This window comes from Bufo bufo, chromosome 2 (genome assembly GCF_905171765.1).
Source record: "Bufo bufo chromosome 2, aBufBuf1.1, whole genome shotgun sequence".
NCBI classification, from domain to species: Eukaryota; Metazoa; Chordata; class Amphibia; order Anura; family Bufonidae; genus Bufo; species Bufo bufo.
In genome coordinates, this window is record NC_053390.1 from 660793361 (window position 1) to 660817276 (window position 23916).

The following is a 23916-nucleotide window of genomic DNA, read 5'->3' on the forward strand; positions in this document are numbered from 1 at the left end:
GTCTCAAAGGTCTGTAAAAATAGGGTAACTGCTTTTATAGACCCTTGAGACTCTATTACCACTGCTATCAACATAAGGTCACCTAGAGAAAGAGCAAGTTTTTTAAATTATCTTTTTCCTTTAGGTGTTAAAACATAACTTATTTGATTGCTTGAACACCTAAAGGAAATCAAATAAAAAACCTGCTGTTTCTCAAGATGACCTTATGTCGATAGCAGTGGTAATAGAGTCTGAAAGGTCTATAGAAGCAGTTACCCTATTTTTACAGACCTTTGAGGCTCTATTAACACTACTATCATCATAAGGTCATCTAGAGACACAGCAGGTTTTTAAAAAGATTTTTCCTTTAGGTGTTACAGCAATCAAATGAAAGTTATGTTATAACACCTAAAGGAAAAACATAATTAAAAAAAGATGCTGTTTCTCTAAATGACCTGATGTTGATAGTAGTGTTAATAGAGTCTCAAAGGTTTGTAAAAATAGTGTACCTGCTTCTATAGACCTTTGAGACTCTATTACCATGACTTTTAGCATAAGATCATCTGGAGAAACATCAGGTTTTAAAAAAAATAAATAAAATTTCTTTAGGTGTTAGAGCAATCAAATGGAGGGGGAGAAATGTGACATGGGTGAGGATGGGGTTACATGATGGGCCGGAGACAATGACTGTAGTCTGTCTGTGCCATGGACGGGGAGAAATATGACATGGAGGGCTGATGGCTGACATGGGGGTCTGATCTGAGGCATTGGGGCTGTGCTTGTGAGCTGGGGTCTGATGGCTGGTCTGACCTGAGGTGGAATGAAAAATATTGTTTCCTATTATCCTCCTTTAAAACCTAGGTGCGTCTTATGGGACGAACCTACATTTTGGCGCATCCCCCTTCCCCCAGGTGAGCTGAAGGGGGAGGGGGGGGTCTGGGGCACCAAAATGTAGGTTCGCTTGTGTTGGTAAAAAACCTTGCACCGGCCCTGGGCGCAGGCAAGGGGGGGGGGGGGGGGGCGCACTTGGGCAGCTCAGCCTCTGTTGGTGGTGGACCTTGTCCCAGCCCTGATGACCAGTTTTGATGACCAGTATGCCCACCGGTATACGCAGGTGGGAAATTAATTTTTGCTTTGGGATTGGTTCGACTCATAAATATACCTCACTTTGTAGTGATGACGCCACTCCCGGAGAAAGGCACATCGAAACGCACGTTGGGGTAGGCAGTGGCACCATCCGGAATTGTGTGACACACCATGGGTAATGTGTGATTCTTTATTCTCTGTATCTTTTTCATTGCCCCTTGCAGATTGTTAGGGTGATTGGTTTATATACTTATACTTTTTTCATATACTATCTGCATTGTGGGCTTTATACAATTTTATATATTATTATTGCACTGAGACCCTTGTCTATGTCTCCTCTCCAGTGATGTCACTTGTGTTCCTGTGTTGTTTTTAATAATTTTTTATGTTATACAATAAAGTATGTTTATTTAACCCCTTAGTGACCACCCATATAGTGTTTTAACCCCTTAGTGACCACCTGCATGGGTCCTGCTCTAATAAACCGGACTGTTTAACAGTTTACATGCCGCAGGCAATGGCGCCCGTCCGCATGTAAAGTGCTGAAAGAGAGAGTGGACCCCCTCTGCCTCCCATCGGCACCCCGCAAATGCAATCGCGGGCTGCCGATGTGTATGAATGCTGGCCGGGGTCTCATGTAGGCCCCAGACCTACCTTGAGTAATTTTCAGCAGGCTGCGCCTCTCTGGCCATTGTCAGAATAGCATTGCCAATAAAATGCAAAGCACTATTGGGATAGTGCATTGCATTTTAAAAGCAATCAAAATACTGTCTGTTATAGTCCCCTTGTGGGACTATTAAGTGGTAAAAAAAGAAAGAAAAAAAACATTTATTAAATAAAAAAATTCCATTAAAAAATACACCTTTTTTTTCCATTGAAAATACACTTTTCAATGAAAAAAATGCAAAAGAATTCTCCCCCATATGTTTGCAATTGCCGCGTTCGGAACGACCCAGACTACATAAATAGCATGAAATTTATCCCCTACAGTGAACGCCGTAAAAAAAATAATAAAAAAAAATAAATGACTTGCTAATGAATTTTCTAATTTATTCTTAGTTGCCACCAAAAAAACTTAATGACAAGCGATCAAAAAGTGTAATTTACTCCAAAATTATACCAATGAAAAAACTATATGCATTTGGCATCACTGTAATCATACTGACCCAGAGAATAAAGATATTATGTTATTTATGGTATACCAAAAAATTAACGCTGTAAAATTTATAACGTAAAAACACGGTGGCAGAATTGCTGTTTTTTTCATCTCCCTCCTAGAAAGAATTAATAAAAGTTAATCAGAAAGTTATGTGTATCCCAAAATGGCGCCACTAAAAACTACTTTCCCACAAAAAATAGCCTTCATACATCTATATAGATGGAAAAATGAAAAAGTTATAGCTCTTTGAACGCGACGATGAAAAAAAGGAAGAAAAACGCTTGGTCAGTAAGGCCAAAAACAGGCTGGTCACTAAGGGACTAAGAGTGCAGGCTGGCTTTTTTTCTATAGGTTTGTTAGATCTAGAGAGGGTATTTAAGTCAGCTACTCATTTCAGCTGCTAGTGATTGTGTATGTATCCTAGCTCAGTTTACACCTCTGTGGCTTGTACCTTAGCTGTAGACCTGTGTACCGCAGGGTCAGACTGTGGTTCCTTGGACCCACCAGAGGAAAGTATTCTCGGGCCCAACCCCTGTAAAAAAAAATGTCTAATAGGGTATGTTTATCTGAATCAAAACCTAGTAGCAAGTGTTTGGCTCAAATTTTTTTTGATCCTGGACCTTTCGGGCCCACTACAGCACCAGAGCCTGGGTCCACTGAAGGTTTGTCTGGTACTCTGGTGGACCGGTTTGACTCTGATGCACAGACTGTGGATTGTTTTCTAGATTTCTCTCTGGAACACACGGTCGGTTTGTAACAAACTCCCCACAATCCTCGACATCTTTCTCTTACAATCTTTGAACTTGCTGCCACTGATAGAAACCTGGCTTCAACATTCTGACACTGCTTCCACTACCGCTTTATCCTATGGTGGACTTCACTTCTTCCATAACGCCAGACCTGATCACAGGCATGGTGGAGGAGTAGGTATACTACTTTTTCCACAGTGCATGTTTCAGGCCACCCCCCCCTGTACCCTCTCTCACATTCCCCTCCTTTGAGATCCATGCGTTCAGACTCTTCTGCTCATTCCTCCTGCGAATTGCTGCTCTGTATCATCCCCCAGGCTTCCTCCCCACTAATTCCTGGATCACTTTGCTGCCTGGCTATCTCACTTCCTATCTTCTGAATCATCAACTCTTATTATGGGTGATATTAATATCCCCATTGATTGTCCTATCTCCCGATCAGCCTCTCACTTTCTTTCTATAACCTCCTCTCTTGGCCTCTCACAACTTACTACTTCTGCCATGAAGAGTGCAATAAAGTTGATCTAGTCTTCTTCTGTCACTGCTCAGCCTCAAACTTTATTAACTCAACCTTCCCACTTCCTGACCACAATCTTCTTTCCTTTAGTATAAAGACCTTTCACTTTTCTCACAACATTCCTACTTTTCACACTTATAGAAACCTACACATCATTTACTCCCAGCAACTCAGTGACATCCTACAGTTAGCTCTTACCCCAATCTCTTCCCTCTCTTGTCCAGACCTGGCTGCTAATCATTACAACCATACCCTCAAAACAACCCTGGATGAATCAGCCGCAATATCAATCTGACCCTCCCGACACAGAACACGACAACCCTGGCACACAGCTGAAACATGTTTTCTCCAGCGGTGCTCAAGATGTGCAGAACACTTATGAAGAACATCATGAATATTAGCAGACTTCCTCCATTATAAATTTATGTTTAAAACTTACAATTTGGCCCTCAACATAGCCAAACATAATTACTTCCCCTCTCTCATCTCCTCACTCTCAAATAACCCAAAACAACTCTTTGACACTTTTCATTCGCTTCTAAGCCCTAACTTTCACATGCCCATCACTGACCTCTGTGCTGACAATCTCACCACTTACTTTAGGCACAAGATTGGTAACATCCGGCAGGAAATAATCTCCCAGTCTCCAACCAATTTTGATCCTCCTCCCTCCCACACTTCCTCGTGCTCTCTCTCCTCTTACAACCCTATAACTGATGAAAAAGTCTCCAGGCTTCTCTCTTCTTCTTGACCCACCACCAGCAGTGATCCAATTCCCTCACACCTTCTCAAGTCCCTCTCCCCATCTGTCATTATTCACCTTACTGCAATATTTAACCTCTCTGTCTCTCTTCTTGTGTCTTTCTGTACTCTTTCAAACATTCTGTTATAACCCGCTACTAAAAAACTCATCTCTTGACCCGACCTGTGTTGCTAACTCCCCTTCATCTCTAAACTCCTAGAATGTCTTGTCTACTCTCACTTAATAAGCTATCTTTCTGCAAACCCTCTTTTTGACCAATTACAATCTGGCTTTTTCCCTCTCAACTCTTCAGAACTGCCCTTACTAAAGTGTCTAATGCTCTCCTGACAGCAAAACGAAATGACAACTATGCTTTACTAATTCTTCTGGATCTATCTGCAGTATATGATATCGTAGACCACAAACTCCTCCCCACCATGCTCCACTAAATTGGCCGTATGACACTGCTATTTCCTGGTTCTCTTCTTATCTGTCTGGCTGCTCCTTTAGTGTATCATTCACTGGCTCTACTTCTCCTCTTCTTCTTGATGTTGGGGTTCATCATGGTTCAGTTCTAGTTTTAAATTATTCTCTCTCTACACAGCCCTGATCAGACAGACTATCAGTAGATTTAGTTTTCAGTACCATCTCTATGTTGGTGACACCAAACTAAACACTTCATTCCCTGACATCGTCCCTGTCTTGGTGTCACACTCATGTCATCTACTCCTTAAGAACATCTCCAGAATCTGTCCTTTTCTTATGGTGGAAACAGCCAAAACTCTTGTTGATCTGATTCATTCTCATCTTGGCTACTATGATTCATTACTAATTAATTGCCCTCTCACTAAACTCTTCCCCCTTCAATCTGTCCTAAATGTCGCAACCAGGCTCATCTATCTGTCTACCCGCTTCACTGATGCTTCTAGCCTGTGCCAGCCACTTTACTGGTCGTCCAAACACCACAAAATACAGTTCAAACTTCTCACCCTCACCCACAAAGCTCTCCACAGTGCTGCATGTCCATACATATGCTCCCTCATTTCCGACTAGCACCCTACCCGTGCTCTTCATTCTGCCAGTGATCTAAGATTAACATCTTCCATAATTCGTACCTCTCACTCCTGTCTTCAAGATTTTTATTTGAGCTGCACATACTCTCTGGAATGCTCTGCCCCAGAATATTAGGTTGATTCACAACTTCCCTACCTTCAAACATGCCTTAAATACATCTTTTCAGGCAGACTTATCATGCTTCCTTTAACTGAATCTTCTCCCTCCCCAACTCTTATTTTTCAGACCTGAACTCAATCTTCTGACAGTAATCCCCACACCCTAAAGCACTAGCAAACACAGATTGACCTACACCACTCCTTTTAGATGGCTGAACCACTTCATATAACAATTACTTTGTGTCACCCCCGCTTCCTCATACTGCAGATTGTAAGCTCTTGTGAGCATGGCCCTCACTCCTAGTGTTTCAGTTGTATATTAGTCAGTAACTTTGTGATATCTTTTGTTTCGTACATGAACCTGCTGAATTGTAAAGCGCTGCGTCCCTTGAATTTTCATCTTCTGATTCTCCTGGTTTTCTAACTATGGCTAACTTCTAGATTAATCCATCGTCTGCTGTTTGAGCCTGTCTCTCCTGGTTATGACCCTGCTTGTCTACTGCTCTTTTCACCCCAGTCATTCTGGCAGGTCCGCTTGTAGCAGGTGTGCACCAGTTTTCTTCTACCTTACTCCATAGACGTAATTACATTTCAAAATGAGGAAATGGCAATTTGAAATTACCACAAAAGGGCTCATAAACACGAACATATTTTTTTACATGTCCATTCCATTTTTTGTAGCCCATATGCGGAACCATTCACTTCGGGTCGCAAGAACTGGAAATTACTCCATGTGAATTCTCTGTCTGTATGTCCGCATGGCTGTTACACAAAAAAATAGAACATGTACTGTTATTGTTCGCATTACGGACAAGGATAGGACTGCTCTATTAGTGGCCAGCCATTCCATTCCGCAAAATGGCTAGTATACGTGTTTGCAGATCCACAATTTGCGGACTGCAAAACATCCAACGGTCATGTGCATGAGGCGCAAGCTGGAGGTTTTACCATGGCTTTCACAGTCCCGTGATCTGAACATCATTGAAAACCTGTGGATAGACCTGAAAAGATTCAAGATGGACCAGAAATCTCACTGAACTGGAAGACTTTTGCAATGAAGAATGGATGAAAATCCCTCAAGAATTGAAAGACTCTTTGCTGGCTACAAAAAGTTTTTATAAGTGTTTATTATACTTAAAAAGGGGATGCCACTAGGTACTATCCCTGTAAGTTGCCCAAACTTTTTCTTCAGGCCTTTTTCTTTTTTTGTTATTTAGAAAATGTAAAAGATGAAAATAAAGTATCGTTTTTGCTTAAAATATAAAGGAATGTGTCGTCTTTAACTTCATGCCTTTTGGAGATCATTTCATCTTCAACTTGCTTTCATATATATAATGAAAAAGATAAACATATTCAGTATTGCTGCATTCAAAAAACAACATATATCCATTAGCAGAAAAATAAAAAAAGTTAAGTCAGAATATGGCGAAACAAAGTTATCTTTAAAAAAAAAAAACATGAAGAAAACTACATACATTTGTTAATTGTACTGGCCCACAGAATAAAGTTAACCAGTCATTTTTACCACGCAGTGAACACTGTAAAACTAAAACTCTAAAAACAATGGCGAAATTGTGTATTTTTTTCACACATTATAATCCCCACAACAAAATTTTAAAGGTTAAGCAATATATTCGATTACCCCAAACATTGCCATTAAAAATACAACTGATTCTGCATAAAACAAGCTTACATATGGCTATGCTGATGGAAAAATAAAAAACAATATAGCTTTTAAAAAGCGGAGATAAAATAATGAAAAAAATTGCCATGCCTTAGAGTGTAACTGTTGCTTTAAAGGGTTTCTGTCACCCCATTAAACCGTTTTTTTTTTTCTTTACTAATAATCCCTATAGTGCGATCTCATGATACATAAGCAAATTAATCATTTTGGTTCAGTAGAATTAGCTAAAAATCGATTTAAAATATGCTAATTACCTTGCTACCAGCAAGTAGGGCGGCTACTTGCTGGTAGCAGCCGCATCCTCCGATGGTAATGACGCCCCCTCGGCATGCTGATTGACAGGGCCAGGGAAGGGAATCGTTCTCTGCTGGCGCTGTTAGAATTTGAAATCTCGCGCCTGCGCCGTACCTGTCTTCAATCGGCGCAGGCGCACTGAGAGGCGGCCGCTCGCTCGACCGCTCCATCCTCAATGCGCCTGCGTCGATGACGTCATCAAGTACACCCAGAAGAGAAGACGCCGGCATCGCTGGAGAGAGGCGGAGAGTCTGGTGACGTCGCTGGATGCTCGAATCAGGTAAGTATGTACATAATAAGCATGCTGCCACAAAAACCACCAACGAAATGGGAATAAATAATTTTATAAAAATTACAGTTATTAACACTATACCACTAACGATTATTAATAATAAATCTCTTCCGGGTGTACTTGATGACGTCATCGACGCAGGCACATTGAGGATGGAGCGGTCGAGAGAGCGGCCGCCTCTCAGTGCGCCTGCGCCGATTGAAGACAGGTACGGCGCAGGCGCGAGATTTCAAATTCTAACAGCGCCAGCAGAGAACGATTCCCTTCCCTGGCCCTGTCAATCAGCATGCCGAGGGGGCGTCATTACCATCGGAGGATGCGGCTGCTACCAGCAAGTAGCCGCCCTACTTGCTGGTAGCAAGGTAATTAGCATATTTTAAAAATCGATTTTTAGCAAATTCTACTGAACCAAAATGATTAATTTGCTTATGTATCATGAGATCGCACTATAGGGATTATTAGTAAAGAAGAAAAAAAAAAACATGTACGGTACACTGAAGACAGCTCACTGTCATATGCTTTGGCCGCTTCGAGCCTACCTCTAATCTCCATGCTTCATATATCAATATCAATGTCCCTATATACTATAAAACTATTTCTCAAAGTCTCTCTGCTTATTATACTGACTGTCAGGGGTAGTTGCTGACAGGGCATGTCTACTCTATCTCTCGGGTGCACTGACTAGCTAACTAGAGGAGAGACAAGCTGTCAGCACTCACTACTGACAGTCAGTATAATGGGCAGCAAGATGGGGAGCAATAGTTTTCCAGTATATAGAAACATATTTATCGATGTATGAAGCAAGGAGAGTAGAGGCAGGGTCGGGAGCCTGCCTCTGAATGTAATAGGGATCCATATTGAACACTGTGTAACACACATTTTGAACACTGATGATGGGTTTTCCTTAGCAATGCTCATTCAGCAAAAAAATGTTTAAATATAAAATGAAACAAAATCACTTAATTAAGTTGATTCTAGTAACACTACTAAGTGCTTCCACTACACATAAAAAATATTTGAAGTGACAGTTACGGTATGACCACACAGCACAGTTGCGGGGCATTCATGGTGTAGCAGCACGCTGTCAAATACCGTGCAGCCAATTAGGCTACAGCCACCTAACTAATAAAGACTGCACTATAAAGCTGGCCTGCATTAACATTCAGTACCGTGCGGCCATTAACAATGCACCTAGCCAATGATGACCTTCCCATACATAATAAACATTGTTTTATGTGGGCTTAGGTATACAAGATATTTGAGATTGCAATCAATTTCTATCTTTCCTATGCCCTGGTCAAAAGGAGATTATACCACACAATGTGAGATTTTAATCCAAACCCGTTACTCTATAAATTCATGTGTTAGCAGCCTATTAGCAATTCCAATCCAAATAATATTGTACTTTAGAGGTGAAACATTTCTTACAGCATATGACCCCAAGTTTAACGTTTTTGTATACATGCAATCTACATGAAAAGTTGAGTAACTTTTTAAAGCAATGCATTATTTATCTATTACTGATCAAGTATAACAGCATGCATTATATTTCAGAGCTGCATTCACAATTCTGCTGGTTACTGTTAGAGCCAGACAACAACATGTCACCAGACACATCCAGGAAATTAGTTAGCTTTGACTTCATCAGATTACTTTTACAGTGTCTGGTATAAAGTCTAGCATTTGGAGCATTTGGCACATCTTTAGACAGCCTAAGTTTACGCTGTCTACATTTTAGTACATCTGCCCAGTTCTGCTTAGGATTTTATTTTTAAGGAACATATAAGAGCTAGCAGTGACATCAGATGTCATGCTTACAAACAAAAATTCACATTAGAAACTCTGGTTTTCCAATGGCTTTCCCCTTTAATTCATTCTGCAGAATTGCTTAATATTTTAAGTATAAAGGTTACCGGCTAAATCACTAAATAAAGTAATGCGGAAGGCTCTGTTTTTTTCATTTTCTTTCCCACCAGCCTTTTACTTATTTTACATAATTAATTTGGCAGTGGTCTGGTTGTTGTTAATCACCATATACCGTCCTGAAATCTTTGTTTTATGCCTTCCCTTTTGCCAAACCTTACAAAACAGAGACTTCTAATGCGATTCTCTTTAGAATTGTCTCCTTCCTACTCCAATTTCAAATGACTGGTTACCATGGCTTATCCAATTTAAAAATCTAGTTTGTTGTTTTGCTTGTTTCTGCTAAACAGATTCTGATTTTATGATACATTAATGCTGATATAAAAACAAAATAATAAGAATATGTTTTTGGGCTAATGAGGTTCCTTCTCAAAGCCTGTTGAATAAACAAATGTTTTTGAAGTTCTCAGAGCAGATTTGCTCCATATACCACAGTATTGTGCTTAGAGCATTTTTGGCTAATCTAGTTTTTCTACTTTAGATAGCTTTTTTAGTATAATGATATTATTGTGTTTTCTTAGGTTATTATTAATGTATGTTAATTATAGTTATTTTGGCAGCATCTTTTTTCCTTATTATATTTATTTTGTTTACATTGTTTTTGCTCTTGCTGTGAATGCTGACACTCGCATTAATGGACCAGAATAAAAATGTCATAGTCTAAGAATGAAGTTTTATTCCTTATGAGAGCAAGAAAAGCAAATATACCCCCATTTACTTGTGATCCTAAAAAAATCCCTGCTTACAGTATTTCTCTTTCTTCACCCAGTTACAAAAGCACCAGTGGTGGAACCAGGGGGAGGTGATTAGTACAATTATCCTCCATTAGTATTGCTGCACCACTTTCTAAAGAAAGTTCTGTTGCCTGAAAGAGCGACTTAGGAAGAAACCAACCATGTACAGTAGGCTTCTGAGAGCAAAATTACTGCAGGCACACATGAAAAATGGCATCCTCATACATAACATACAGTCAGGTCCATAAATATTGGTACATTAACTCAATTTTTGGCTCTATATACCACCACAATGGATTTAAAATGAAACAAACAAGATGTGCTTTAACTGCAGACTGTCAGCTTTAATTTGAGGGTATTTACCTCCAAATCAGGTGAACGGTGTAGGAATTACAACAGTTTGCATATGTGCCTCCCACTTGTTAAGGAACCAAAAGTAATGGGACAGAATAATAATAATAAATCAAACTTTCACTTTTTAATACTTGGTTGCAAATCCTTTGCAGTCAATTACAGCCTGAAGTCTGGAACGCATAGACATCACCAGACGCTGGGTTTTATCCCTGGTAATGCTCTGCCAGGCCTCTACTGCAACTGTCTTCAGTTCCTGCTTGTTCTTGGTGCATTTTCCCTTCAGTTTTGTCTTCAGCAAGTGAAATACATGCTCAATCGGATTCAGATAAGGTGATTGACTTGGCCATTGCATAACATTCCACTTTGGTTGCTTTTGCAGTATGCTTTGGGTCATTGTCCATTTGTACTGTGAAGTGCCGTCCAATGAGTTCTGAAGCATTTGGCTGAATATGAGCAGAAAATATTGCCCGAAACACTTCAGAATTCATCCTGCTGCTTTTGTCAGCAGTCACATCATCAATAAATACAAGAGGACCAGTTCCATTGGCAGCCATACATGCCCATGCCATGACACTGCCTCCACCATGCTTCACTGATGAGGTGGTATGCTTAGGATCATGAGCAGTTCCTTTCCTACTCCATACTCTTCTGTTCCCATCACTCTGGTACAAGTTGATCTTGGTCTCATCTGTCCATAGGATGTTGTTCCAGAACTGTGAAGGCTTTTTTAGAAGTTGTTTGGCAAACTCTAATCTGGCCTTCCTGTTTTTGAGGCTCACTAATGGTTTACATCTTGTGGTGAACCCTCTGTATTCACTCTGGTGAAGTCTTCTCTAGATTGTTGACTTTGACACACATACACCTACCTTCTGGAGAGTGTTCTTGATCTGGCCAACTGTTGTGAAGGGTGTTTTCTTCACCAGGGAAATAATTCTTCGGTCATCCACCACAGTTGTTTTCCGTGGTCTTTCGGGTCTTTAGGTGTTGCTGAGCTCACCGATGCATTCCTCCTTTTTAAGAATGTTCCAAACAGTTGTTTTGGCCACGCCTAATGTTTTTGCTATCTCTCTGAAGGTTTTTTTTTTAATTTTTTTCCAGCCTAATGATGGCTTGCTTAACTAATAGTGACAGCTCTTTGGATCTCATCTTGAGAGTTGACAGCAACAGATTCCAAATGCAAATAGCACAAGGGTCCCTTGACAAGTGGGAGGCACATATTCAAACTGTTGTAATTTCTACACCGTTCACCTGATTTGGATGTAAATACCCTCAAATTAAAGCTGACAGTCTGCAATTAAAGCACATCTTGTTCGTTTCATTTTAAATCCATTGTGGTGGTGTATAGAGCCAAAAATGATAGAATTGTGTCGATGTCCCAATATTTATGGACCTGACTGTACATGATGTAACATAAATAATTGTAGTTTTCTGTGCTACTTTTACCTAGTTTCCCACTTATCATTTAATGGTGACTACTAGTGATAATCGAGCATGCTCGGCCGAACATCTGTTCGGCTCGATGCTTGGCATATGGTGGTATTTGCCTGAATACCGCATGTGCTCGAGCGCAATGCTCGAGTCTCCGCCCCACACGTTTCTTGGCTGCTATGCAGCCAATAAACGTGCAGGTAAGTCATGCCCTCACTTTAATGCCGTAGCCATGTTGGCTGCTGGCATTACAGTAATTGGCTGGCCGGAACGCGTCATCTGGTGCTATATAGCACCCGATGAAGCATGTTCGGCTCATTCTTAGTCAGGGAGAGCTGTGCTGAGAAAGGGACAGACAGTGTAGGAAGTGAAATAGGAATAATTTTATTAGAAAAACTTTTCAGAGACCCAAAAGTCCTTTTAACCCGTTCAGGACACAGCCTTATTTCACCTTAAGGACCAGGCAATTTTTTGCAAATCTGACCAGTGTCACTTTAAGTGGTGATAACTTTAAAACACTTTGACTTATCCAGGCCATTCTGACATTGTTTTTTCGTCACATATTGTACTTCATGACACTGGTGAAATGAAGTCCAAAAAAATTCATTTTTATTTATAAAAAAATTGCAAATTTACCTTTTTTTTAAAAAAAATTGCAAATTTCCAAGTTTCAATTTCTCTACTTCTATAATACATAGTAATACCTACAAAAATAGTTATTACTTTACATTCCCCATATGTCTACTTCATGTTTGGATCAATTTGGGAATGATATTTTATTTTTGGGGGATGTTACAAGGCTTAGAAGTTTAGAAGCAAATCTTGAAATTTTTCAGAAATTTTCAAAAACCCACTTTTTAGGGACCAGTTCAGGTCTGAAGTCACTTTGTGAGGCTTACATAATAGAAACCACCCAAATATGACCCTATTCTAGAAACTTTATTTACAAGTGCCTATACAGGCGTTGAACCTATCTTGCCCCAGGAAAGATTTATTATTAAAACTTCACTTTTATTGTCACTCTAATTAGAAATCTGAACGTGTACTTGGTACCTATATTTTGACTTTACTTATTGAACCAAAATCAAAAAGAGTTAAAAATACAGTCACCACTCCACTGTGATGTACAAGTATGGTCAATGGATCAAGAGGGAGATCAGTGCACTATCTCGCACCTCTGTCACTTTACTGGCAATATGCTGCCATTAGCCCGCTTCCAGTGCCACTGTCACTTTAACTCATTTGTGGGAGCGGGGTGCCGTCAACCCACTACGAACGCAGCACACTAAGTGTACCAGGTGCTATCATACCAGTGTGTATCCTATTGTCAGTGAGCACTGTAGATGGACCAATCACGGTTTTGATACCGTGTCTAGCTGCTAAAAGATTCTAGCAATGATAAGTAAGCCAGCCGGACTACTACTAACTAACTTGCAGTGGAGTGATTAACTGACTTAAAAACAAAGTCTGCCCCCCGACATGTTTAACCAGATTACTGGCTTCTTCAGGGGATTGGGCAGCAATGAGTAAACCTAACCAACTGGAGGTATATATACGTCATATTTTGATTGACAAGCTTTGCATCCTATGGACTGCGTGACACAATACCTGACAGCAGGTAGCGTCAACGATCCCGCCTGCTAAGGGGGGGGGGTCTATCACCAATCGGTACAAACTACCTGATCTCTCATCAAAGACGCGCCGCCATGAAACAGGTCGCAAGCTGAGGACGTCATCAGTGACGTCCTGCCCACCCGATAGCTGCGCCAACACTCAGAGCAAGATAACTGGTTTTGCTGAACTGCGCATGCGCACGGACTTAAACTCTAGTAGGGGAGAGTACTGTCCGATCAGCGGCTGCGCAGACACTTAGAGCAGGAGATCTTATACTACTGAACTGCGCTTGCGTACAGACTTTGACTTTCTCATGCGTGCGAACTTTGACTGCAATATTGCTGAACTGCACATGCGCACAGACTTTAACTCCAGCCGGAGAGAGTGTGCTGTGCGATCAACTTTTGCGCAACCACTTTGAACTGGGCAAAAACAATATGTGTAGGTTAAGCCCTGTAGTGAACTGCGCATGCGCACGGACTTAAACTCCAGTAGGGGAGAGTGCTGTACGATCAACGACTGCGCAGACACTTAGAGCAGGAGATCTTATACTGCTGAACTGCACTTGCGTACAGACTTTGACAATATCATGCATGCAGACTTAAACTACAGTATTGCTGAACTGCTCATGCGCGCAGACTTTGACTCCAACCGGAGAGAGTGTGCTGCTCGATCAACTTCTGCTCAACCACTTAAAACTGGGAACGGACAATACGTGTAGATTATGCCCTGTAGTTGTGCTGCAATATGTGAGACTGGTAATGTACTTATAGGTGCAGATGCTACGGAGTGTGAAACTCTTGATTTGCCTCTATATGATGTATATAGGATAAATTGATACTTAGCTGTACAGATCCATGAATGGGTATGTACTATGCTTACAAATTGCATATACACCTATGATGCTTACGTGTCATCCACTGTTTGAGTGTGGTGTGACACAAGTAGCCGCTGTTACAACACAGCACCTACTGCATGCCTTCAGCTATATGATTTATAAGTAGTTTCCTGCCATGGGGATATGCTATAGTAGCGCGACTACATACTTAGAAACTTGGCATTATTAATAGGTGTAATAGTGCATCCTGATTATTACTGGGAGGATGCATTCATGTTACTGTTACTGATGTGAAAAGAACAAACCGACGCACAATGGGTTTTCAAAGAGAGACGTGTTGAATAATCAAAACCAGTGATTCAGGTTCTCAGAATTTTGGCTCTATATGTATATGTGTCATCTGACACTTGAAAACTGGAAAAATAATACAGATGAGGATAGATGAATATATGGTAATTGCCACACCAATCCTCTTCCTCATTCTCAGAGGAAAGCAGTAAATGCAAATCCCTCATTAAGCCCTTTTGGTTTGAGGCTGTCAAGTCGATAAATCCATCTAGTTTCTTCTTTCAGAAGGATAGCATCGAGGTCACTTTTTATGATGTCTAGGTTTTTTTTTACAAATTCCCCAGAATTTGAGCACCTTATGATCTCCATCATGGCAGGCCCTTACATGTCTAGAGATGGACGTATCTGCCTTAGTATTAATGCTACTGATATGCTGGCAGATCCTTCTCCTAAACTCCTGAGATGTCTTACCGACATAGATCTTGGGGCACGAGCATTGGATGGCATATACTATGCCTTTGGTTTAACAATTGATATATTGTCTAATGTGGTATTCTTTTCCATCTACAGGGTTGGTGAATGTTCGACATTTTCTCACAAGAGGCCAAAACACACAGTCACCACACGGGTAAGTACCCACTATTTTAGATGTTAACCATGTGGTTTTTTGCGGTATAGGGTGATAGAAACTATGGACCAGGACGTCCTTCAAATTCCTATCTCGACGGTAGGTGACGCTGGGATTCTGCGTGATGACAGTCCTTAGATCATTGTCCGCCCACAGGACATGCCAGTGTTTCTTCAGGATTCGGAACACACGATTGTTTTGAGCGTCAAAGGTGCCAATGCATCTGACAACATGTGCGCCAGAAACCTTGGGTGCAGCATTTAGTAGTTCCATCTGATTGATGTTGCTTGCCCTGGCAAATGTCTGGTGCAAAACATTTTTAGGGTATCCCCTTGCTCGGAACCGATCATATAGAGTGTTGCACTCTTTAAAAAAGCTGGCGTCGTACGAACAGTTCCTGCGGGCTCTAATATACTGTCCCACAGGTATCCCCTTTCTAAGTGGTCTTGGGTGATAACTACTCCACTGTAATAAGTTGTTTGTCGCTGTGGGTTTCCGATAAATCTTGGATTGGATGTGGCCATCAGGGTCCAGGAACAGTTTGAGATCCAGAAACGTGATTGTGTTATCATGAATCTCAGAGGTAAATGTCATACCAATAGAGTTACTGTTGAGACTGTGAACAAATTGGTGAAACTTATCAGTGGTACCTTCCCAGAGTATTAGTACATCATCGATGTACCTACCCCAGAAAAGTATGTGCTGTGTGAAGTCCAAAAAATCATGTGTAAAAACAATAGTGTCCTCCCACCACCCTAAAAACAAATTAGCATAATTTGGTGCACATTTACTACCCATCGCGGTACCAACCGCTTGTAAATAATAATGCCCGTCAAAAAGAAAATAATTGTGCGTGAGTAGAAATTTGAGGAGAGTTAAAATAAACTCATTGTGTGCCCTAAATTGTGTGCTCTTGGTGGAAAGAAAGGAAGAGACTGATTTAATCCCTAAGTCGTGCCTAATATTGGTGTACAAAGCCTCAACATCGAGGCTTGCTAGCTTAGTCTGTGATGTGACTTGTATATCCTGGAGCCTGATGACCACATCCTTGGTATCCCTGATGTATGAAGGTAAACTGGGTACAAAAGGTGCTATAAACTCATCCACATATTGGCTGATATTCTCAGTCATGCTATTGTTGCCAGAAACTATCGGCCTGCCTGGCACCGGCCGCCTTTGCTTATGCACCTTTGGAATAGCATAGATGGTAGCAGTTGTTGGATGCATTTTAAAGAGGTATTGAAATTCCTCTTTAGAAAAAAGTTTTTCTTCCTTTGCTGCAGAGAGTATCACTTTCAGGTCACCCAGAAATTTGTCTGTTGGATTCTGATCCAACATTTGATAGGTATCAGTTTGTTTGACCAGATCCTCAACCATCTTTTTATAATCCAGTTTGTCCATAAGGACAACATTTCCACCCTTGTCACGCAGTCCATAGGATGAAAAAGCTTGTCAATCAAAATATGACGTATATATACCTCCAGTTGGTTAGGTTTACTCATTGCTGCCCAATCCCCTGAAGAAGCCAGTAATCTGGTTAAACATGTCGGGGGGCAGACTTTGTTTTTAAGTCAGTTAATCACTCCACTGCAAGTTAGTTAGTAGTAGTCCCGCTGGCCTACTTATCATTGCTAGAATCTTTTAGCAGCTAGACACGGTATCAAAACCGTGATTGGTCCGTCTACAGTGGTCACTGACAATAGGATACATACTGGTATGATAGCACCTGGTACACTTAGTGTGCTGCGTTCATAGTGGGTTGACGGCACCGTGCTCCCACAACTCAGTTAAAGTGACAGTGGCACTGGAAGCGGGCTAATGGCAGCATATTGGCAGTAAAGTGACAGAGGTGCAAGATAGTGCACTGATCTCCCTCTTGATCCATTGACCATACTTGTACAACACAGTGGAGTGGTGACTGTATTTTTAACTCTTTTTGATTTTGGTTCAATAAGTAAAGTCAAAATATAGGTACCAAGTACACGTTCAGATTTCTAATTAGAGTGACAATAAAAGTGAAGTTTTAATAATAAATCTTTCCTGGGGCAAGATAGGTTCAACGCCTGTATAGCCACTTGTAAATAAAGTATTTGATAAACCTTACCCAGGATATGTCCCAATTATAAATAGCCTATTCTAGAAACTACACCCCTCAAGGTATTCAAAACTGATTTTACAAACGTCGTTAACCCTTTAGGTGTTCCACAAGAATTAATGGCAAATGGTGATAAAATTTCAGAATTTAGATTTTTGGCAAATTTTCCATTTTAATCAATTTTTTCCAGTAACAAAGCAAGGGTTAACAGCCAAACAAAATGCTATATCTATTGCCTCGATTCTGTAGTTTGCATAAACACCCCATATGTGGCCGTAAACTACTGTACTGGCACACAGTAGGGCGTAGAGGGAAAGGTGCGCCGTATGGTTTTTGGAAGGCAGATTTTGCTGGACTGGTTTATTTACACCATGTCCCATTTGAAGCCTCCCTGATGCACCCCTAGAGTAGAAACTCCATAAAAGTGACCCCATCTAAGAAACTACACCCCTCAAGGTATTCAAAACTGATTTTACAAACTTTGTTAACCTTTTAGGTGTTGCACAAGATTTAATGGAAAATAGAGATACAATTTCAAAATTTCACTTTTTTGGCAGATTTTCCATTTTAATATTTTTTTTCCAGTTACAAAGCAAGGGTTAACAGCCAAACAAAACTCAATATTTATGGCTCTGATTCAGTAGTTTACAGAAACACCCCATATGTGGTCGTAAACTGCTGTACGGGCACACGGCAGGGTGCAGAAGGAAAGGAATGCCATACAGTTTTTGGAAGGCAGATTTTGCTGGACTGTTTTTTTGGACACCATGTCGCATTTGAAGCCCCCCTGATGCACCCCTAGAGTAGAAACTCCAAAAAGTGACCCCATTTTAGAAACTACGGGATAGGGTGGCAGTTTTGTTGGTACTAGTTTAGGGTACATATGATTTTTGGTTGCTCTATATTACACTTTTTATGAGGCAAGGTAACAAAAAATAGCTTTTTTGGCACAGTTTTTTTTTGTTATTTACAACATTCATCTGACAGGTTAGATCATGTGGTATTTTTATAGAGCAGGTTGTCACGGACGCGGCGATACCTAATATGTGTACAATTTTTTTATTCAGTTTTTGGGCGATTATCTTGGGTAGGGTATGATTTTTGCGGGATGAGATGACGGTTTGATTGGTACTATTTTGGCGTACATGCAACTTTTTTGATCAGCTTTATTACCTTTTTTGGGAAGTAAGGTGAGCAAAATTAAAATTTCCTCATGGTTTTTATTTTTATGGCGTTCACCGTGCAGGGAAAGTAACATGACCGTTTTATAGATCAGGTCATTACGGACGCGGCGATACCTAATATGTGTAGTGTATTTTATTTTTAATTTTTTTATTCAGTGATAAATGTGTTTTTTTTTATCTTTACTTTTTTCCATTTTTTTTCTCCATTTTCTTGACCCAGACCCACTTGGTTCTTGAATATCCAGTGGGTCTGATGTCTGTATAATACAGTACAGTACATTATATAGTGTATTGTACTGTATTTTACTTACACTTTGTCTGAACAGATCTATGCGTTTAGCACAGATCTGTTCAGCACCATGGACAGCAGGATGCCTGTGAAGGCGTCCTGTTGCCATGGGAACCTTCCCCGTCTGCCACAACTGAGCAGACGGGGAAGGGGAAGGAGGGGGGCTCCCTGACTGTTAACCTTTTCCTACAGCGGTCCGTACGGACCGCGGTATGGAAAGGGTTAAACAGCTGACATCACAGCACAGATGTCAGCCATTTATACCAGAGTGTCAGCAATGTGCTGACACTCTGGTATACCCACTGGACACCAATGAATATTCAAGAGGAGGCGGGTGGGGGATTGCGATCCCGCCTGCCGCACCGCCCACCTCCCGCACCGCCTGCAACCCCTCCCTGCACCACCTGCCGGCATAAAATCATTCAGGGGTGCAGGGGGGGGTGAAAAATCTATATTTTCGGCATATGACCGCGGGGATCAGAAACTGCAGAAAGTGCAGCAAACCGCAGGTCTAAATTGACCTGCGGTTTGCTGCGATCACCGACACGGGGGGGGGGGTCACGGGACTCCCCCGCGCATTTAGCCGAGGTGCCTGCTCAATGATTTGAGCAGGCACCTTGTTCCGATCACCTCCCGCCGGGCGGATGTGATCGGAACAACACATGACGTACTGGTACGTCATGTGTCCTTAAAGGGAACCTGTCATGTGGATATTTGATTATAATCTAACTAATTATATACAATCATTAACTACTAAAAAGTACCTTAGATGTATTCACTTACTGGTGTGACAGATGGTTACCTCATAATATACACAAAAAGATGCCACATGCCGCATGCTAATGAGCTGATTTGAGTCCAGCGTGATGTCACTGAGTCCAGCATATTTTTAATTCAGAGCTATAGCCACTCCCCTGCTGCTAATTCATATGGAAAAAAACTGTCACTCAGCAGCAGGTAGGCAGGGAGTGTCAGGAGCTCATGAATATTCATGACTCATCATTATCAACTGGAGATTTTCAATACAAGATGTTGGCAGATTGACTGGGTCAATTAAAGAAAGTGACCCAGCATTTTGCTAAGAGAAACAGTAACTTATTTATGTTGCCCTTAGTTAGAACACCATAAAACTGGTGACAGGTTCCCTTTAAGGACTCGGGAAACATGCCATACCGGTACGTCATGTGTCCTTAAGGGGTTAAGGACTATTGTTGTGTGTGCCAGCTGCAATATATATTTTTAGCGCAACCTGCGCTAAATTGCTAAAACTTAACAGACCCAAAAGTCCTTTTAAGGACTATTGTGTGTGGCAGCAGCAATATATATTTTTAGCGCAACCTGCGCTAAATTGTTAAACTTAACAGACCCAAAAGTCCTTTTAAGGACTATTGTCTGTGGCAGCAATATCTATTTTTAAAACATCCTGTGCTAAATAGTGTACAATAGTTAGGCCGCTGCAGACAGCGACATTAGCTGGCGCAGGACACCACTCTTGAAGTCAGGCCAGTGCGACCAGGTGGTCGGTTGGATTGCAGCAGATAATGCTTCCAGTCAGTTAAGCACCACCCTGTCTTCCACCAAGTCCAGTCTCAGTAGCCAAGAGTCTGCTCAACCCAATTCTCACCCTGATTCTCCTTCCTCCCACCATGGAGAGTCTTGGCAAACAATGATCCCTCACTCTGATATTCCGAGGAGCTCTTTTCAGCGCCATTCCTTGATTTGGTCCTCTCGCCAAGCACGCTTGAAGAGAGACAGATCTTGTGCCCGGATTTCCAAACTCTTGAGCATCCACAATCACAAGAAAATGACGGTGGGGAAAGGAAATCACTGTTTAATGAGGTGGATGATGATGATACATAGTTGCCAATAACTCAACGGCAATTACTGTCTCAAGAGGTTGATGAAGAGGATGAGACACAGTTGTCAATGACTGAGGTTGTGGTTAGGTCAACAAGTCAGGAGGACGACCAGAGTAAGGAACTGGAAGAGGAGGTCGTGGAAGATGAAGTCACTGACCAAACCTGGGAAGGTTGAAAGCCGAGCGAGGAAAGCCGTACAGAGAGGGAGAGATCTGCAGCTCCGCAACAGGCTGGAAGAGGCAGGGGGGTGGCAAAAGGGAGAAGGCGGGCCACACCAAACAGGCCCACAACTGTTCCCCAGAGCACACCCTTGCAGAAATCTCCCTTGCCAAGGGGTAGATGTTCTGCAGTCTGATGCTTTTTTGAGGAAAGTGCAGACGACAAAAGAATTGTAATTTACAACCTGGGTCATACAAAAATGAGCAGGGGCGTGAACACTAGCAACCTCACCACCACCAGCATGATCCGCCACATGGCATCAAAGCACCCTAATAGGTGGGCCAAACGCCTGGGTCCACAATCTGTGTTTTTGGGTCACACCACTGCCTCCTCTTCTCCTGTGTTACATTCTGAACAATCCCCTGTCCAAGACGCAGGCCCAGATGCCTCCCGCCCTGCACCTGGACCTTCGCAAGCACCATCAGCGACCACATCTACTTCCATGTCCTTACCCCAGGCATTTGAATGCAAGCGCAAATACCCACAGGCCATAGCACTAAATGCGCAGCTTTCCAAATTACTGGCCCTGAAAATGTTTCCATTTAGGCTTGTGGACACTGGGGCCTTCTGCAGCCTGATGTCCACGGCCGTCCCGCGTTATGCAGTCCCCAGCCGCCACTATTTTTCAAGGTGTGCCGTACCTGCCTTACACCAACATGTGTCCCGTAACATCACACGTGCCCTGACCAACGCAGTTACTGGGAAGGTCCACTTAACCATGGACACGTAGACAAGTGCATTCGGCCATGGACGCTACATTTCCCTGATGGCTCACTGGGTGAATGTTGTGGAGGCCGGGAGCGAGTCGTACCCTGGGATGGCACAGGTGCTACCGACACCAAGGATTGCGGGGCCTACTTCGATCAGAGTTTCCGCCAGCACCTCCTCCGCCTCCTCTCCCACTTCCACCTCCGAATTATCCGATTGCAGCACCAGTCAGTTATCAGTCGCTAGCTGGACGCAGTGTAGCACTGCAGTGGGGAAGCGGCAACAGGTCGTGCTGAAGTTGATATGCTTAGGGGACATACGGCATACCGCAGAAGAGCTGTGACAGGGGATAGGAGACCAGACTGAGCTGTGGCTCTCGCCACTCAACCTAGAACCAGGCATGGTTGTGTCTGATAATGGCCATAACTTGGTGGCGGCTTTGGAGCTCGGCAAGCTCAGACACATCCCATGCCTAGCCCACGTCTTAAACTTAGCAGTTTAGTGATTTATCAAAACCTACCCCAATTTGCCTGAGTTACTGGTGAAGGTGCGGCGCGTGTGTGCACATATCCGCAAGTCATCGACAGCTTCAGCCGGTCTGTCAACGCTGCAGCAGTGCTTGAAATTGCCAGCTCACCGGCTTTTGTGCGACGTGAGCTTGCGCTGGAACTCCACGTTCCACATGTTGGCCAGGTTTTGTGAGCAGCAGAGGGCAGTAGTGGAATACCAGCTGCAACATGGTTGTTGCCTTTCCAGTCAGCTTCCGATATTCACAAGCGAGGAGTGGGCATGGATGTCTGACCTCTGTGAGGTTTTAAGAAACTGATGAATCAACACAGATGGTGAGCATGGTGAGCAGCGATAAAGCTATTATCAGCATAACCATCTCACTTCTGTGTCTACTCAAACGCTCGCTGCTCACAATTAAGGACGACGCTATGCATGTGGATGAGGTGGAAATGGGGGAAGATATTACACAGGGTGATAGCCAGACCACCCTCAGTTCGTCTTCTCAGCGCGAATTGGATAATGAAAAGCAGGAGGAGGAGGAGCAGGAGATGGTTGCTTCCGCTACAGTGTGGGTGGGCAGAAGAGGAGGAAGAGGATGAGGAGATTGAGAGTGATCCTCCTGATGACGACAGCAAAGTCTTGTCTGTTGGTAATCTGGCACACATGGCTGACTTCATGTTGGACTGCCTTTCCCGCGACCCGTGCTTTATACGCATTTTAGACTACACGGATTACTGGTTGTTCACCCTTCTCGACCCCCGCTACAAAGAGAACTTCTCATCTCTCATTCCTCTGGTGGAGAGGATGAGCAAAACAGTGCAATATCAGAAGATCCTTGTTGAAAAATTGCTCCAAAAATTTCCATCTGACAACGCTGGCGGCAGAGTCCTTACTTCCTTGGCCAACCGAGCGGGGAGACAAGGGGAACACACATCAGTTCCAACAGAAGCAGGGCAACACTCTCCAAAGCCTGGGACAGTTTCATTACACCCTGCCAGCACCCTCACCCGGAAAAATTTTGGAAGATGGTGAAGGAGTACTTAGCAGACCGTGTCAGCGTCCTCAATGATCCCTCAGTGCCTTACAACTACTGGGTGTCAAAGCTGGACATGTGGCACGAACTTGCGCTCTACGCCTTGAAGGTGCTGGCCTGCCCTGCCGCCAGTGTTTTGTCTGAGTGGGTATTTAGTGCTGGTGGCATTATAACAGATAAGCGTATCTGCCTGTCAACTGAAAATGCTGACAGGTTGACCATGACTTATGGATTGACCATGACTTATCAACTCCACAGCTGATGAACATAAAGGGACTTTAAATGTATTGTTTATAATGTATTGAATACACTGTATTCCCATGCACCCCTTCCACCACAAACAAGGGTATATGGTTGAATCTTCCTTTTCTCATCCTCCTTCTCCTCATCCATCATTTCATCATGCTTATTCGTCGCATATATGCCCTTCACATATAATGTTTTACAGGGTCAGCTCAGCTGCAGGTCCTTGCATATAATTCTTTAGAGGGTCAGCTCACCAGCAGGCTCTCACCTACAATGTTTTACAGGGTCAGCT